At 55.6% G+C, this 18,225-nt stretch overlaps 7 non-coding genes across 7 annotated transcripts; all 7 read right to left on the bottom strand.

Moving 5' to 3' along the window:
* Nucleotides 1–70: 70 nt before the first annotated feature.
* LOC137776587 (small nucleolar RNA SNORD116) lies at nt 71–163 on the bottom strand. The gene has a single exon (XR_011076261.1). It is a non-coding gene; the product is annotated as a small nucleolar RNA SNORD116 (small nucleolar RNA).
* A 2,632-nt stretch (nt 164–2,795) lies between these two features.
* LOC137754185 (small nucleolar RNA SNORD116) lies at nt 2,796–2,888 on the bottom strand. The gene has a single exon (XR_011071760.1). It is a non-coding gene; the product is annotated as a small nucleolar RNA SNORD116 (small nucleolar RNA).
* A 2,684-nt stretch (nt 2,889–5,572) lies between these two features.
* LOC137777507 (small nucleolar RNA SNORD116) lies at nt 5,573–5,665 on the bottom strand. Its single transcript, XR_011076543.1, has one exon. It is a non-coding gene; the product is annotated as a small nucleolar RNA SNORD116 (small nucleolar RNA).
* Nucleotides 5,666–8,298: 2,633 nt separating this feature from the next.
* On the bottom strand, nt 8,299–8,391 carry LOC137754177 (small nucleolar RNA SNORD116). The gene has a single exon (XR_011071757.1). It is a non-coding gene; the product is annotated as a small nucleolar RNA SNORD116 (small nucleolar RNA).
* Nucleotides 8,392–11,075: 2,684 nt separating this feature from the next.
* On the bottom strand, nt 11,076–11,168 carry LOC137776584 (small nucleolar RNA SNORD116). The gene has a single exon (XR_011076260.1). It is a non-coding gene; the product is annotated as a small nucleolar RNA SNORD116 (small nucleolar RNA).
* A 2,633-nt stretch (nt 11,169–13,801) lies between these two features.
* On the bottom strand, nt 13,802–13,894 carry LOC137754606 (small nucleolar RNA SNORD116). Its single transcript, XR_011071898.1, has one exon. It is a non-coding gene; the product is annotated as a small nucleolar RNA SNORD116 (small nucleolar RNA).
* A 2,684-nt stretch (nt 13,895–16,578) lies between these two features.
* Nucleotides 16,579–16,671, bottom strand: LOC137776571 (small nucleolar RNA SNORD116). Its single transcript, XR_011076257.1, has one exon. It is a non-coding gene; the product is annotated as a small nucleolar RNA SNORD116 (small nucleolar RNA).
* Between the last annotated feature and the right edge of the window lie 1,554 nt (nt 16,672–18,225).

The raw sequence follows: 18,225 nt of genomic DNA, 5'->3' as shown, positions 1-18,225 counted from the left end.
CGTGCATGTCGGCAGGGGACACTGGACTTCACTCCTAACAGTCCCCTACACCTGAGAGAGGAAACGTGCTGAACCTCAGTTTCGATAAGGAGACGATAGAGTGTTCTCACCCATTTTGTTCAGAGTTTCCAAGGAATGCATACAAGGGTGTCATCATCGATCCAAGCACATGCTGGGATGGTGCAGAACACAACCGGGCAGTGTGCGGGGCTCTGCAGGGGAGCCATGAGCCTGGGGTGCCCCAAAAGCCTGGAGAATCCACAGCCCTCAGGCCACTCAACAAGACGAACAATCAAGCCACTCTTGCAGCCATTGGGCCCATCTGAGGAAAACCTAATATCTAATGGCACATCTTGCGGTGGTTGAATACCTACCGTCCTGAGTTATCCGCGACCATGCTCGGGAACATGGCCCCGCCTCACTTTTTCCAGTTCTTCTTAGCACCTCCAGTCGTCAGAGCACACGAAGATCTTCTTGTATTTGCCAACGGCGAGGCTTGCCCAGCAACTGCACCTGGGAAGTGGACTTGTTTCCTCAGAGGACATGATCCATACAAACATTTACCTGGGCTTGAGCTCTGAAACTGCTTCCCAAGGACCTCTATCCCTTACCGAGAACTGACTGCATGTCTGATAGTATGACTGCAGGAAGTTAGGCACATAAATTGGCCGGCGTTTGAGAGGCTGTATTTCTGTGTTCACGCGTGTGACTGTGACTGCGCACGCTGTCGCTCTTGTGGGTTTCTCTGTGTACCGCTGACTACGCGTCTTGGTCTCTGTGTGTCCCTGTTGCCCTGTGAAGAGGCGTCCAACAGCAAACGCCATAGTGTATACACAACACAATGTCTAGGCCCACAACTGAAAGGAGAAAGGCCCCTGTCAGCTTCCAGAGGCCGCATGCAAACTTTAACCCCCAGGGGCTGTAGAAATGCTCCAGGGGCTCCCTCTCTCCCACAGCCACGCCTTCTGACCAGAGCACAAAGACTGGACGAGACCTGCCTCCCGGCCGTGGGTGTGACATCTACGTGCAACTCGAGAACCTGCCAGCTACCAGCACATCTGATGTGCACTTGGGGTCACTCCCAGCACTTTTGGAAGCAAGGGAACTCCCATGGGTGAGCCGACACCGACCTACAGCATTCTACTGGCAAGATGCAGCCTGAAACCACTCAAGGGGCTAAAGAACATCGAACAAAGTGCAACTTCTTGCCAACTAGGCCTAATCACTTTCCTTTGACCCGTGGGAATGCCCACCACAGGAAGCAGAGGGCTTCAGCAGCCATGACCCATGTTGGAACCCCACAGCGGAAACTAGGCCACCTTCCCGGCCATGTCTCAGGCAGCTCCCATCCTGCAAGGTTCGCGGCCCTGACCCCTAAGGAACCGCTCAAACGCTCAACAGCCTCGTCCAACGTGCCCTACTCCAGCCAGCAGGGCGACGCGTCCCTACTGGAAGACACAGACATTTTCCGAACACGGGAACAAGGAACACCAGGGAAGACAGACCGCAAGCCTGTCTGCTTTGAAGATGCTGATCCCACCTGATGCATCCTGGAAATTCTCCACTGCCACAGTGACACCACTGAGGAACTCAGAGTGATCAAAGGCGTGGTCCCCGAGGACCACAGACAGACTTGCAACGGAAGACCTCTGCCATGTGAGGGGACTTGGAAGCCTGAAAGGGAAGAGTGGCTGGCCTTGGCAGCGCACCAGGGATGGCAACAGTGCCCCCTTCTCTGCCCCGCCAACAGACTGCTCTGGATAAAGCTCTGGCTATTCGAAAGGCCTGCATGCCACACGGGCCGGCCGCATCATGCCCTCCGGCAGAAACACTATCGCGTTGCACATTCCCAAAAGTGGGAAAAGAGCGACCAAAGGGCTTGTTTGCATAACTCACCTACCCCCAAGAAGGCCGGCACAGATGCCTCAGCATGTCCGTCTTCTCTATGTCCCACAAGACACCCGTGGGGAGTCACTCCTCTGGAAACGGGATTGCAAATCTTCACAGGTAACCTACCTCATTGCATCCTCATGAACTGCCAAAGCCATCCCCACCATAGGCAGCTGATGCCAGGCCATCACGAACAAGACACATCCTTGGGAAGCCGAGGCCAGCGCCTGCAACCCAATGATGACAGCCCATCCCACGACATCACACAGGACCTGTCCTCATCATACCTTACCTTTCTCTCCAGGGCAGCAGCCACTACGCAGGCTTAAATGCAGCACTCGATCCTCACCCCACTCCACGATGATCCACTTAGCGCCAACAGTGTGCTGGCAGCTTCAGGGGCAGCAGCGAAGCCTAATCCATCAGCCCCCTTCCGCCATCACCAAACTCCATCCCACCCCCGCCCACTGCTCCAGCCCCACCGGGCACTCAAGAACCTCACCGCACCAAACACAACAACAGAGAGGGCCACAGGCCTGGCCTGAGGCTCCAGGCTCCAACCAGGGAACCTTGCTCATTTTGGCTTCCAAAATCAACCACCGAAGCGGCATGCACAAAGCGTGATCCTGGTCAAAACACACTTCTCCAAGTGAAAGCTCACTGGGCCCACACCAGCACACACTCCGACTCTGAAGACTAGCAGGAGAGCCTGCCCCCTTGCATTCCCTCACGGCCTTTTAGCAGGGACCGCGGATTCATAGATGACCCAGCTTATGGGCAGACACGGTCGACCCTCAGACAGGAGCCCCTCCAATGCTAGAGCCCTTAGTGGTGTTGGCATGCATGTCAGCAGGGGATGTTGGCCCTCACTCCTAACTGTCCCCTACCCCCGAGAGAAACGTGCTGGACCTCAGTTGCGATGAGGAGACCGTAGAGCTTTCTCACTCATTTTGTTCAGATTTTCCAAGGAATGCATACAAGGGTGTCATCATCGATCCAAGCACATGCTGGGACGCTGCAGAACACAAACGGGCAGGCCGTGGGGCTCTGCAGAGGAGCCATGAGCCAGAAGTACTCCAACAGCCTGGGGAATCCACAGTCCTCAGGCCACTCAGCAAGACCAACAATCAATCCACTCTTGCAGCCATTGGACCCATCTGAGGAAAACCTAATATCCAATGGCACATCTTAGTATGCGTGAATGCTACTGTCCTGAGTTATCCCCAGCCACGCTCAGCAACGTGCGCCTGCTCCACTTTTTCCAGTTCCCCTTAGCACATCCAGTCATCAGACAACACGAAGGTCTTCTTGTTTTTGCCGACGGCCAGCCTTACCCTGCAACTGCACCTGAGAAGTGGACAGAAATCATGCGGCTTCTGAATTGCACCACAGTCCTCAGAGAACGATTCTTGTGAAAACTTACCTGCGTGTGAGCCCGGAACCTGCTTCCCAAGTACCACTATTCCTTACCGAAAACGGATTGCGTGTCTCACAGCACCACTGGAGGAAGTTAGGCATGTATGTTGGCCGGTGTGTGAGACGCTGTATGTGTGTACTCACGCGTGTGGGCGTGTGTGACTGTGACTGCGCACGAAGATGCACTCGTGGGTTCCGGTGTGTGCCGCTGAATACGTGTCTTGGTCTCTGGGTGTCCCTGTGGCCCTCTGCAGGCGCCTCCAACAGTAAACGCCATAGTTTATACACACCATCCTGGATGGACCCCCAACTGAAAGGAGAAAGACCCCTGTCAGTTTCAAGAGGCCACATGCGAACTTTGACCCCCAGGGACTGTTGAAATAGCCCACACACTCCCGCACTCTCACAGCCACGCCTTGTGAGCAAAGCACAAAGACTGGACGAGACCTGCCTCCCGGCCGTGTCTGTCACATCTATGTGGACCTGGAGACCCTGCCACCTACCAGCACATCTGATGTGCCCTTGGGGTCACTCCCAGCACTCCCGGAAGCAAGGGAACCTCCCATGGGCGGGCTGACTGCGACCTGCAGTTGCCTACAGGCAAGATGCAGCCCGGCACTTCTCAAGGGGCTAAGGAACAGCGGACCAAGTGCGTCTTCACACCAACTAGATCAAATCACTTTCCATGACCCCGTGGGAATGTCCACAATCGGAAGTGTTGGGCTTCAGCAACCATGACACAGGTTGGAACACCAGAGCAGAAATTAGGCCACCTCCTCGCCCACGTATCGGCAAGTTTCCAACTGGCAGGGTTGGTGGCCCTGACCACTGAGAAAACGCTCAAACGATACACAGCCTCTTCCTAAGTGCCCTCCTCCTGCATGCAGGGCGACTCGACCCTATTGGAAGCCACAGACATTATGCGACACGGGGACACTGAACACCAGGGAAGACAGACCGCTAGCCTGTCTGCTTTGATGAGGCCCACACCACCCCATGCATCCTGGCAATTCTCCACTGCTACAGCGACACTACCGAGGAACTCACAGCGATCAAATGCACTGTTCCTGAGGACCACAGACAGACTTTCAACGGAAGACCTCTGCCACACGAGGGGACCTGGAAGCTTGAAAGGGCACAGTGGTTGTCCACGACAGCACACCTGGCTTCGCAACAGTGCCCCCATCTCTGCCCCGCCCACGGACTGCTGCAGATCAACCTCAGGCTGTTCGAAAGGCCTGCATGCAAAACTGGCTGGCGGTGTCATGCCCCCCCGGGAGAGACACTTTCGCTTTGCACATTCCCAAACAAGGGAAGAAAGCAGCCAATAGGGATGTTCCATAACTCAACTACCTCCAAGGAGGACGGGACAGACGCCTCACAATGTCAATCTTCTCTACGTCCCGCAAGACACCCTTTGGGTGTCATTCCTCCGGCAATGGGATCACAACTCTACACAGGTTACCTACCTCACCTCATGCACTTGAACTGCCAAAGCCACCCCCTCCATAGGCAGCTGATGCCAGCCCATCACGAACATGACGCATCCTTGGGAAGCCGAGGCCAGCACCTGCAGCCCAATTATGACAGCCTATTCCACGACCTCACAAAGGACATGTCCTCATCATCCCTCACCTTCCTGTCCAGGCCATCAGCGACCACGCAGGTTTAAATGCAGCACTCGATCCTCACCCCACTCCACGATGCCCCACTTGGCACCAACACTGTGCTGGGTGTTAAAGTAGAGGAGCAGCCATGGGCAGCAGTGTGGCCTAATCCATCAGCCCCTTCCGCCGACGCCCAACCCGAGCCCAACCCCGCCCACTTCTCCAGCCTCACTAGGGACTCAAAAACCTCACTGTGCAAAAAGAAAGGACAGGGAGGGCCACAGGCCTGGCCTCAGGCTCCAGCAACCAACCAGGGACGCTTGCTCATTTTGGCTTCCAAAATCAACACAAGAAATGGCATGCACGAAGCGTGATCCTGGCCAAAACACACCTATCCAACTGCAAGCACACTGGGCCTAGACCGGCACACACCCCGACTCTTAAGACCAGCAAGAGAGCCTGCCCCCTTGCATTCCTTCAACCGCCTTTCAGCAGGGACCCGGGATACACAGATAAGCCAGCTTATGCGCAGACACGGTCGACACTCAGACAGGAGCCCCTCCACTACTGGAGTCCTTGGTGGTGTTTGCGTGCATGTCGGCAGGGGACACTGGACTTCACTCCTAACAGTCCCCTATACCCGAGAGAGGAAACGTGCTGAACCTCAGTTTCGATAAGGAGACGATAGAGTGTTCTCACCCATTTTGTTCAGAGTTTCCAAGGAATGCATACAAGGGTGTCATCCTCGATCCAAGCACATGCTGGGATGGTGCAGAACACAACCGGGCAGTGTGCGGGGCTCTGCAGGGGAGCCATGAGCCTGGGGTGCCCCAAAAGCCTGGAGAATCCACAGCCCTCAGGCCACTCAACAAGACGAACAATCAAGCCACTCTTGCAGCCATTGGGCCCATCTGAGGAAAACCTAATATCTAATGGCACATCTTGCGGTGGTTGAATACCTACCGTCCTGAGTTATCCGCGACCATGCTCGGGAACATGGCCCCGCCTCACTTTTTCCAGTTCTTCTTAGCACCTCCAGTCGTCAGAGCACACGAAGATCTTCTTGTATTTGCCAACGGCGAGGCTTGCCCAGCAACTGCACCTGGGAAGTGGACTTGTTTCCTCAGAGGACATGATCCATACAAACATTTACCTGGGCTTGAGCTCTGAAACTGCTTCCCAAGGACCTCTATCCCTTACCGAGAACTGACTGCATGTCTGATAGTATGACTGCAGGAAGTTAGGCACATAAATTGGCCGGCGTGTGAGAGGCTGTATTTCTGTGTTCACGCGTGTGACTGTGACTGCGCACGCAGTCGCTCTTGTGGGTTTCTCTGTGTACCGCTGACTACGCGTCTTGGTCTCTGTGTGTCCCTGTTGCCCTGTGAAGAGGCGTCCAACAGCAAACGCCATAGTGTATACACAACACAATGTCTAGGCCCACAACTGAAAGGAGAAAGCCCCCTGTCAGCTTCCAGAGGCCGCATGCAAACTGTAACCCCCAGGGGCTGTAGAAATGCTCCACGGGCTCCCTCTCTCCCACAGCCACGCCTTCTGACCAGAGCACAAAGACTGGACGAGACCTGCCTCCCAGCCGTGGGTGTGACATCTACGTGCAACTCGAGAACCTGCCAGCTACCAGCACATCTGATGTGCACTTGGGGTCACTCCCAGCACTTTCGGAAGCAAGGGAACTCCCATGGGTGAGCCGACACCGACCTACAGCATTCTACTGGCAAGATGCAGCCTGAAACCACTCAAGGGGCTAAAGAACATCGAACAAAGTGCAACTTCTTGCCAACTAGGCCTAATCACTTTCCTTTGACCCGTGGGAATGCCCACCACAGGAAGCAGAGGGCTTCAGCAGCCATGACCCATGTTGGAACCCCACAGCGGAAACTAGGCCACCTTCCCGGCCATGTCTCAGGCAGCTCCCATCCTGCAAGGTTCGCGGCCCTGACCCCTAAGGAACCGCTCAAACGCTCAACAGCCTCGTCCAACGTGCCCTACTCCAGCCAGCAGGGCGACGCGTCCCTACTGGAAGCCACAGACATCTTCCGAACACGGGAACAAGGAACACCAGGGAAGACAGACCGCAAGCCTGTCTGCTTTGAAGATGCTGATCCCACCTGATGCATCCTGGAAATTCTCCACTGCCACAGTGACACCACTGAGGAACTCAGAGTGATCAAAGGCGTGGTCCCCGAGGACCACAGACAGACTTGCAACGGAAGACCTCTGCCATGTGAGGGCACTTGGAAGCCTGAAAGGGAAGAGTGGCTGGCCTTGGCAGCGCACCAGGGATGGCAACAGTGCCCCCTTCTATGCCCCGCCAACGGACTGCTCTGGATAAAGCTCTGGCTATTCGAAAGGCCTGCATGCCACACGGGCCGGCCGCATCATGCCCTCCGGCAGAAACACTATCGCGTTGCACATTCCCAAAAGTGGGAAAAGAGCGACCAAAGGGCTTGTTTGCATAACTCACCTACCCCCAAGAAGGCCGGCACAGATGCCTCAGCATGTCCGTCTTCTCTATGTCCCGCAAGACACCCGTGGGGAGTCACTCCTCTGGAAACGGGATTGCAAATCTTCACAGGTAACCTACCTCACTACATCCTCATGAACTGCCAAAGCCATCCCCACCATAGGCAGCTGATGCCAGGCCATCACAAACAAGACACATCCTTGGGAAGCCGAGGCCAGCGCCTGCAACCCAATGATGACAGCCCATCCCACGACATCACACAGGACCTGTCCTCATGATACCTTACCTTTCTCTCCAGGGCAGCAGCCACTACGCAGGCTTAAATGCAGCACTCGATCCTCACCCCACTCCACGATGATCCACTTAGCGCCAACAGTGTGCTGGCAGCTTCAGGGGCAGCAGCGAGGCCTAATCCATCAGCCCCCTTCCGCCATCACCAAACTCCATCCCACCCCCGCCCACTGCTCCAGCCCCACCGGGCACTCAAGAACCTCACCGCACCAAACACAACAACAGAGAGGGCCACAGGCCTGGCCTGAGGCTCCAGGCTCCAACCAGGGAACCTTGCTCATTTTGGCTTCCAAAATCAACCACCGAAGCGGCATGCACAAAGCGTGATCCTGGTCAAAACACACTTCTCCAAGTGAAAGCTCACTGGGCCCACACCAGCACACACTCCGACTCTGAAGACTAGCAGGAGAGCCTGCCCCCTTGCATTCCCTCACGGCCTTTTAGCAGGGACCGCGGATTCATAGATGACCCAGCTTATGGGCAGACACGGTCGACCCTCAGACAGGAGCCCCTCCAATGCTAGAGCCCTTAGTGGTGTTGGCATGCATGTCAGCAGGGGATGTTGGCCCTCACTCCTAACTGTCCCCTACCCCCGAGAGGAAACCTGCTGGACCTCAGTTGCGATGAGGAGACCGTAGAGCTTTCTCACTCATTTTGTTCAGATTTTCCAAGGAATGCATACAAGGGTGTCATCATCGATCCAAGCACATGCTGGGACGCTGCAGAACACAAACGGGCAGGCCGTGGGGCTCTGCAGAGGAGCCATGAGCCAGAAGTACTCCAACAGCCTGGGGAATCCACAGTCCTCAGGCCACTCAGCAAGACCAACAATCAATCCACTCTTGCAGCCATTGGACCCATCTGAGGAAAACCTAATATCCAATGGCACATCTTAGTATGCGTGAATGCTACTGTCCTGAGTTATCCCCAGCCACGCTCAGCAACGTGCGCCTGCTCCACTTTTTCCAGTTCCCCTTAGCACATCCAGTCATCAGACAACACGAAGGTCTTCTTGTTTTTGCCGACGGCCAGCCTTACCCTGCAACTGCACCTGAGAAGTGGACAGAAATCATGCGGCTTCTGAATTGCACCACAGTCCTCAGAGAACGATTCTTGTGAAAACTTACCTGCGTGTGAGCCCAGAACCTGCTTCCCAAGTACCACTATTCCTTACCGAAAACGGATTGCGTGTCTCACAGCACGACTGGAGGAAGTTAGGCATGTATGTTGGCCGGTGTGTGAGACGCTGTATGTGTGTACTCACGCGTGTGGGCGTGTGTGACTGTGACTGCGCACGAAGATGCACTCGTGGGTTCCGGTGTGTGCCGCTGAATACGCGTCTTGGTCTCTGGGTGTCCCTGTGGCCCTCTGCAGGCGCCTCCAACAGTAAACGCCATAGTTTAAACACACCATCCTGGATGGACCCCCAACTGAAAGGAGAAAGACCCCTGTCAGCTTCAAGAGGCCACATGCGAACTTTGACCCCCAGGGACTGTTGAAATAGCCCACACACTCCCGCACTCTCACAGCCACGCCTTGTGAGCAAAGCACAAAGACTGGACGAGACCTGCCTCCCGGCCGTGTCTGTCACATCTATGTGGACCTGGAGACCCTGCCACCTACCAGCACATCTGATGTGCCCTTGGTGTCACTCCCAGCACTCCCGGAAGCAAGGGAAACTCCCATGGGCGGGCTGACTGCGACCTGCAGTTGCCTACAGGCAAGATGCAGCCCGGCACTTCTCAAGGGGCTAAGGAACAGCGGACCAAGTGCGTCTTCACACCAACTAGAACAAATCACTTTCCATGACCCCGTGGGAATGTCCACAATGGGAAGTGTTGGGCTTCAGCAACCATGACACAGGTTGGAACACCAGAGCAGAAATTAGGCCACCTCCTCGCCCACGTATCGGCAAGTTCCCAACTGGCAGGGTTGGTGGCCCTGACCACTGAGAAAACGCTCAAACGATACACAGCCTCTTCCTAAGTGCCCTCCTCCTGCATGCAGGGCGACTCGACCCTATTGGAAGCCACAGACCTTATGCGACACGGGGACACTGAACACCAGGGAAGACAGACCGCAAGCCTGTCTGCTTTGATGAGGCCCACACCACCCCATGCATCCTGGCAATTCTCCACTGCTACAGCGACACTACCGAGGAACTCACAGCGATCAAATGCACTGTTCCTGAGGACCACAGACAGACTTTCAACGGAAGACCTCTGCCACACGAGGGGACCTGGAAGCTTGAAAGGGCACAGTGGTTGTCCACGACAGCACACCTGGCTTTGCAACAGTGCCCCCATCTCTGCCCCGCCCACGGACTGCTGCAGATCAACCTCAGGCTGTTCGAAAGGCCTGCATGGAAAACTGGCTGGCGGTGTCATGCCCCCCCGGGAGAGACACTTTCGCTTTGCACATTCCCAAACAAGGGAAGAAAGCAGCCAATAGGGATGTTCCATAACTCAACTACCTCCAAGGAGGACGGGACAGACGCCTCACAATGTCAATCTTCTCTACGTCCCGCAAGACACCCTTTGGGTGTCATTCCTCCGGCAATGGGATCACAACTCTACACAGGTTACCTACCTCACCTCATGCACTTGAACTGCCAAAGCCACCCCCTCCATAGGCAGCTGATGCCAGCCCATCACGAACATGACGCATCCTTGGGAAGCCGAGGCCAGCACCTGCAACCCAATTATGACAGCCTATTCCACGACCTCACAAAGGACATGTCCTCATCATCCCTCACCTTCCTGTCCAGGCCATCAGCGACCACGCAGGTTTAAATGCAGCACTCGATCCTCACCCCACTCCACGATGCCCCACTTGGCACCAACACTGTGCTGGGTGTTAAAGTAGAGGAGCAGCCATGGGCAGCAGTGTGGCCTAATCCATCAGCCCCTTCCGCCGACGCCCAACCCGAGCCCAACCCCGCCCACTTCTCCAGCCTCACTAGGGACTCAAAAACCTCACTGTGCAAAAAGAAAGGACAGGGAGGGCCACAGGCCTGGCCTCAGGCTCCAGCAACCAACCAGGGACGCTTGCTCATTTTGGCTTCCAAAATCAACACAAGAAATGGCATGCACGAAGCGTGATCCTGGCCAAAACACACCTATCCAACTGCAAGCACACTGGGCCTAGACCGGCACACACCCCGACTCTTAAGACCAGCAAGAGAGCCTGCCCCCTTGCATTCCTTCAACCGCCTTTCAGCAGGGACCCGGGATACACAGATAAGCCAGCTTATGCGCAGACACGGTCGACACTCAGACAGGAGCCCCTCCACTACTTGAGTCCTTGGTGGTGTTTGCGTGTATGTCGGCAGGGGACACTGGACTTCACTCCTAACAGTCCCCTACACCCGAGAGAGGAAACGTGCTGAACCTCAGTTTCGATAAGGAGACGATAGAGTGTTCTCACCCATTTTGTTCAGAGTTTCCAAGGAATGCATACAAGGGTGTCATCATCGATCCAAGCACATGCTGGGATGGTGCAGAACACAACCGGGCAGTGTGCGGGGCTCTGCAGGGGAGCCATGAGCCTGGGGTGCCCCAAAAGCCTGGAGAATCCACAGCCCTCAGGCCACTCAACAAGACGAACAATCAAGCCACTCTTGCAGCCATTGGGCCCATCTGAGGAAAACCTAATATCTAATGGCACATCTTGCGGTGGTTGAATACCTACCGTCCTGAGTTATCCGCGACCATGCTCGGGAACATGGCCCCGCCTCACTTTTTCCAGTTCTTCTTAGCACCCCCAGTCGTCAGAGCACACGAAGATCTTCTTGTATTTGCCAACGGCGAGGCTTGCCCAGCAACTGCACCTGGGAAGTGGGCTTGTTTCCTCAGAGGACATGATCCATACAAACATTTACCTGGGCTTGAGCTCTGAAACTGCTTCCCAAGGACCTCTATCCCTTACCGAGAACTGACTGCATGTCTGATAGTATGACTGCAGGAAGTTAGGCACATAAATTGGCCGGCGTGTGAGAGGCTGTATTTCTGTGTTCACGCGTGTGACTGTGACTGCGCACGCAGTCGCTCTTGTGGGTTTCTCTGTGTACCGCTGACTACGCGTCTTGGTCTCTGTGTGTCCCTGTTGCCCTGTGAAGAGGCGTCCAACAGCAAACGCCATAGTGTATACACAACACAATGTCTAGGCCCACAACTGAAAGGAGAAAGCCCCCTGTCAGCTTCCAGAGGCCGCATGCAAACTTTAACCCCCAGGGGCTGTAGAAATGCTCCACGGGCTCCCTCTCTCCCACAGCCACGCCTTCTGACCAGAGCACAAAGACTGGACGAGACCTGCCTCCCGGCCATGGATGTGACATCTACGTGCAACTCGAGAACCTGCCAGCTACCAGCACATCTGATGTGCACTTGGGGTCACTCCCAGCACTTTCGGAAGCAAGGGAACTCCCATGGGTGAGCCGACACTGACCTACAGCATTCTACTGGCAAGATGCAGCCTGAAACCACTCAAGGGGCTAAAGAACATCGAACAAAGTGCAACTTCTTGCCAACTAGGCCTAATCACTTTCCTTTGACCCGTGGGAATGCCCACCACAGGAAGCAGAGGGCTTCAGCAGCCATGACCCATGTTGGAACCCCACAGCGGAAACTAGGCCACCTTCCCGGCCATGTCTCAGGCAGCTCCCATCCTGCAAGGTTCGCGGCCCTGACCCCTAAGGAACCGCTCAAACGCTCAACAGCCTCGTCCAACGTGCCCTACTCCAGCCAGCAGGGCGACGTGTCCCTACTGGAAGCCACAGACATCTTCCGAACACGGGAACAAGGAACACCAGGGAACACAGACCGCAAGCCTGTCTGCTTTGAAGATGCTGATCCCACCTGATGCATCCTGGAAATTCTCCACTGCCACAGTGACACCACTGAGGAACTCAGAGTGATCAAAGGCGTGGTCCCCGAGGACCACAGACAGACTTGCAACGGAAGACCTCTGCCATGTGAGGGGACTTGGAAGCCTGAAAGGGAAGAGTGGCTGGCCTTGGCAGCGCACCAGGGATGGCAACAGTGCCCCCTTCTCTGCCCCGCCAACGGACTGCTCTGGATAAAGCTCTGGCTATTCGAAAGGCCTGCATGCCACACGGGCCGGCCGCATCATGCCCTCCGGCAGAAACACTATCGCGTTGCACATTCCCAAAAGTGGGAAAAGAGCGACCAAAGGGCTTGTTTGCATAACTCACCTACCCCCAAGAAGGCCGTCACAGATGCCTCAGCATGTCCGTCTTCTCTATGTCCCGCAAGACACCCGTGGGGAGTCACTCCTCTGGAAACGGGATTGCAAATCTTCACAGGTAACCTACCTCACTGCATCCTCATGAACTGCCAAAGCCATCCCCACCATAGGCAGCTGATGCCAGGCCATCACGAACAAGACACATCCTTGGGAAGCCGAGGCCAGCGCCTGCAACCCAATGATGACAGCCCATCCCACGACATCACACAGGACCTGTCCTCATCATACCTTACCTTTCTCTCCAGGGCAGCAGCCACTACGCAGGCTTAAATGCAGCACTCGATCCTCACCCCACTCCACGATGATCCACTTAGCGCCAACAGTGTGCTGGCAGCTTCAGGGGCAGCAGCGAGGCCTAATCCATCAGCCCCCTTCCGCCATCACCAAACTCCATCCCACCCCCGCCCACTGCTCCAGCCCCACCGGGCACTGAAGAACCTCACCGCACCAGACACAACAACAGAGAGGGCCACAGGCCTGGCCTGAGGCTCCAGGCTCCAACCAGGGAACCTTGCTCATTTTGGCTTCCAAAATCAACCACCGAAGCGGCATGCACAAAGCGTGATCCTGGTCAAAACACACTTCTCCAATTGAAAGCTCACTGGGCCCACACCAGCACAAACTCCGACTCTGAAGACTAGCAGGAGAGCCTGCCCCCTTGCATTCCCTCACGGCCTTTTAGCAGGGACCGCGGATTCATAGATGACCCAGCTTATGGGCAGACACGGTCGACCCTCAGACAGGAGCCCCTCCAATGCTAGAGCCCTTAGTGGTGTTGGCATGCATGTCAGCAGGGGATGTTGGCCCTCACTCCTAACTGTCCCCTACCCCCGAGAGGAAACGTGCTGGACCTCAGTTGCGATGAGGAGACCGTAGAGCTTTCTCAATCATTTTGTTCAGATTTTCCAAGGAATGCATACAAGGGTGTCATCATCGATCCAAGCACATGCTGGGACGCTGCAGAACACAAACGGGCAGGCCGTGGGGCTCTGCAGAGGAGCCCTGAGCCAGAAGTACTCCAACAGCCTGGGGAATCCACAGTCCTCAGGCCACTCAGCAAGACCAACAATCAATCCACTCTTGCAGCCATTGGACCCATCTGAGCAAAACCTAATATCCAATGGCACATCTTAGTATGCGTGAATGCTACTTTCCTGAGTTATCCCCAGCCACGCTCAGCAACGTGCGCCTGCTCCACTTTTTCCAGTTCCCCTTAGCACATCCAGTCATCAGACAACACGAAGGTCTTCTTGTTTTTGCCGACGGCCAGCCTTACCCTGCAACTGCACCTGAGAAGTGGACAGAAATCATGCGGCTTCTGAATTGCACCACAGTCCTCAGAGAACGATTCTTGTGAAAACTTACCTGCGTGTGAGCCCAGAACCTGCTTCCCAAGTACCACTATTCCTTACCGAAAACGGATTGCGTGTCTCACAGCACGACTGGAGGAAGTTAGGCATGTATGTTGGCCGGTGTGTGAGACGCTGTATGTGTGTACTCACGCGTGTGGGCGTGTGTGACTGTGACTGCGCACGAAGATGCACTCGTGGGTTCCGGTGTGTGCCGCTGAATACGCGTCTTGGTCTCTGGGTGTCCCTGTGGCCCTCTGCAGGCGCCTCCAACAGTAAACGCCATAGTTTAAACACACCATCCTGGATGGACCCCCAACTGAAAGGAGAAAGACCCCTGTCAGCTTCAAGAGGCCACATGCGAACTTTGACCCCCAGGGACTGTTGAAATAGCCCACACACTCCCGCACTCTCACAGCCACGCCTTGTGAGCAAAGCACAAAGACTGGACGAGACCTGCCTCCCGGCCGTGTCTGTCACATCTATGTGGACCTGGAGACCCTGCCACCTACCAGCACATCTGATGTGCCCTTGGTGTCACTCCCAGCACTCCCGGAAGCAAGGGAAACTCCCATGGGCGGGCTGACTGCGACCTGCAGTTGCCTACAGGCAAGATGCAGCCCGGCACTTCTCAAGGGGCTAAGGAACAGCGGACCAAGTGCGTCTTCACACCAACTAGAACAAATCACTTTCCATGACCCCGTGGGAATGTCCACAATGGGAAGTGTTGGGCTTCAGCAACCATGACACAGGTTGGAACACCAGAGCAGAAATTAGGCCACCTCCTCGCCCACGTATCGGCAAGTTCCCAACTGGCAGGGTTGGTGGCCCTGACCACTGAGAAAACGCTCAAACGATACACAGCCTCTTCCTAAGTGCCCTCCTCCTGCATGCAGGGCGACTCGACCCTATTGGAAGCCACAGACCTTATGCGACACGGGGACACTGAACACCAGGGAAGACAGACCGCAAGCCTGTCTGCTTTGATGAGGCCCACACCACCCCATGCATCCTGGCAATTCTCCACTGCTACAGCGACACTACCGAGGAACTCACAGCGATCAAATGCACTGTTCCTGAGGACCACAGACAGACTTTCAACGGAAGACCTCTGCCACACGAGGGGACCTGGAAGCTTGAAAGGGCACAGTGGTTGTCCACGACAGCACACCTGGCTTTGCAACAGTGCCCCCATCTCTGCCCCGCCCACGGACTGCTGCAGATCAACCTCAGGCTGTTCGAAAGGCCTGCATGGAAAACTGGCTGGCGGTGTCATGCCCCCCCGGGAGAGACACTTTCGCTTTGCACATTCCCAAACAAGGGAAGAAAGCAGCCAATAGGGATGTTCCATAACTCAACTACCTCCAAGGAGGACGGGACAGACGCCTCACAATGTCAATCTTCTCTACGTCCCGCAAGACACCCTTTGGGTGTCATTCCTCCGGCAATGGGATCACAACTCTACACAGGTTACCTACCTCACCTCATGCACTTGAACTGCCAAAGCCACCCCCTCCATAGGCAGCTGATGCCAGCCCATCTCGAACATGACGCATCCTTGGGAAGCCGAGGCCAGCACCTGCAACCCAATTATGACAGCCTATTCCACGACCTCACAAAGGACATGTCCTCATCATCCCTCACCTTCCTGTCCAGGCCATCAGCGACCACGCAGGTTTAAATGCAGCACTCGATCCTCACCCCACTCCACGATGCCCCACTTGGCACCAACACTGTGCTGGGTGTTAAAGTAGAGGAGCAGCCATGGGCAGCAGTGTGGCCTAATCCATCAGCCCCTTCCGCCGACGCCCAACCCGAGCCCAACCCCGCCCACTTCTCCAGCCTCACTAGGGACTCAAAAACCTCACTGTGCAAAAAGAAAGGACAGGGAGGGCCACAGGCCTGGCCTCAGGCTCCAGCAACCAACCAGGGACGCTTGCTCATTTTGGCTTCCAAAATCAACACAAGAAATGGCATGCACGAAGCGTGATCCTGGCCAAAACACACCTATCCAACTGCAAGCACACTGGGCCTAGACCGGCACACACCCCGACTCTTAAGACCAGCAAGAGAGCCTGCCCCCTTGCATTCCTTCAACCGCCTTTCAGCAGGGACCCGGGATACACAGATAAGCCAGCTTATGCGCAGACACGGTCGACACTCAGACAGGAGCCCCTCCACTACTTGAGTCCTTGGTGGTGTTTGCGTGTATGTCGGCAGGGGACACTGGACTTCACTCCTAACAGTCCCCTACACCCGAGAGAGGAAACGTGCTGAACCTCAGTTTCGATAAGGAGACGATAGAGTGTTCTCACCCATTTTGTTCAGAGTTTCCAAGGAATGCATACAAGGGTGTCATCATCGATCCAAGCACATGCTGGGATGGTGCAGAACACAACCGGGCAGTGTGCGGGGCTCTGCAGGGGAGCCATGAGCCTGGGGTGCCCCAAAAGCCTGGAGAATCCACAGCCCTCAGGCCACTCAACAAGACGAACAATCAAGCCACTCTTGCAGCCATTGGGCCCATCTGAGGAAAACCTAATATCTAATGGCACATCTTGCGGTGGTTGAATACCTACCGTCCTGAGTTATCCGCGACCATGCTCGGGAACATGGCCCCGCCTCACTTTTTCCAGTTCTTCTTAGCACCCCCAGTCGTCAGAGCACACGAAGATCTTCTTGTATTTGCCAACGGCGAGGCTTGCCCAGCAACTGCACCTGGGAAGTGGGCTTGTTTCCTCAGAGGACATGATCCATACAAACATTTACCTGGGCTTGAGCTCTGAAACTGCTTCCCAAGGACCTCTATCCCTTACCGAGAACTGACTGCATGTCTGATAGTATGACTGCAGGAAGTTAGGCACATAAATTGGCCGGCGTGTGAGAGGCTGTATTTCTGTGTTCACGCGTGTGACTGTGACTGCGCACGCAGTCGCTCTTGTGGGTTTCTCTGTGTACCGCTGACTACGCGTCTTGGTCTCTGTGTGTCCCTGTTGCCCTGTGAAGAGGCGTCCAACAGCAAACGCCATAGTGTATACACAACACAATGTCTAGGCCCACAACTGAAAGGAGAAAGCCCCCTGTCAGCTTCCAGAGGCCGCATGCAAACTTTAACCCCCAGGGGCTGTAGAAATGCTCCACGGGCTCCCTCTCTCCCACAGCCACGCCTTCTGACCAGAGCACAAAGACTGGACGAGACCTGCCTCCCGGCCATGGATGTGACATCTACGTGCAACTCGAGAACCTGCCAGCTACCAGCACATCTGATGTGCACTTGGGGTCACTCCCAGCACTTTCGGAAGCAAGGGAACTCCCATGGGTGAGCCGACACTGACCTACAGCATTCTACTGGCAAGATGCAGCCTGAAACCACTCAAGGGGCTAAAGAACATCGAACAAAGTGCAACTTCTTGCCAACTAGGCCTAATCACTTTCCTTTGACCCGTGGGAATGCCCACCACAGGAAGCAGAGGGCTTCAGCAGCCATGACCCATGTTGGAACCCCACAGCGGAAACTAGGCCACCTTCCCGGCCATGTCTCAGGCAGCTCCCATCCTGCAAGGTTCGCGGCCCTGACCCCTAAGGAACCGCTCAAACGCTCAACAGCCTCGTCCAACGTGCCCTACTCCAGCCAGCAGGGCGACGCGTCCCTACTGGAAGCCACAGACATCTTCCGAACACGGGAACAAGGAACACCAGGGAACACAGACCGCAAGCCTGTCTGCTTTGAAGATGCTGATCCCACCTGATGCATCCTGGAAATTCTCCACTGCCACAGTGACACCACTGAGGAACTCAGAGTGATCAAAGGCGTGGTCCCCGAGGACCACAGACAGACTTGCAACGGAAGACCTCTGCCATGTGAGGGGACTTGGAAGCCTGAAAGGGAAGAGTGGCTGGCCTTGGCAGCGCACCAGGGATG

The sequence above is a fragment of the Eschrichtius robustus genome, chromosome 1 (genome assembly GCF_028021215.1).
Source record: "Eschrichtius robustus isolate mEscRob2 chromosome 1, mEscRob2.pri, whole genome shotgun sequence".
Lineage (NCBI taxonomy): Eukaryota > Metazoa > Chordata > Mammalia > Artiodactyla > Eschrichtiidae > Eschrichtius > Eschrichtius robustus.
The sequence above is the reverse complement of the archived record's forward strand: the minus strand, read 5'-3'. Positions and strand labels throughout refer to the sequence as shown.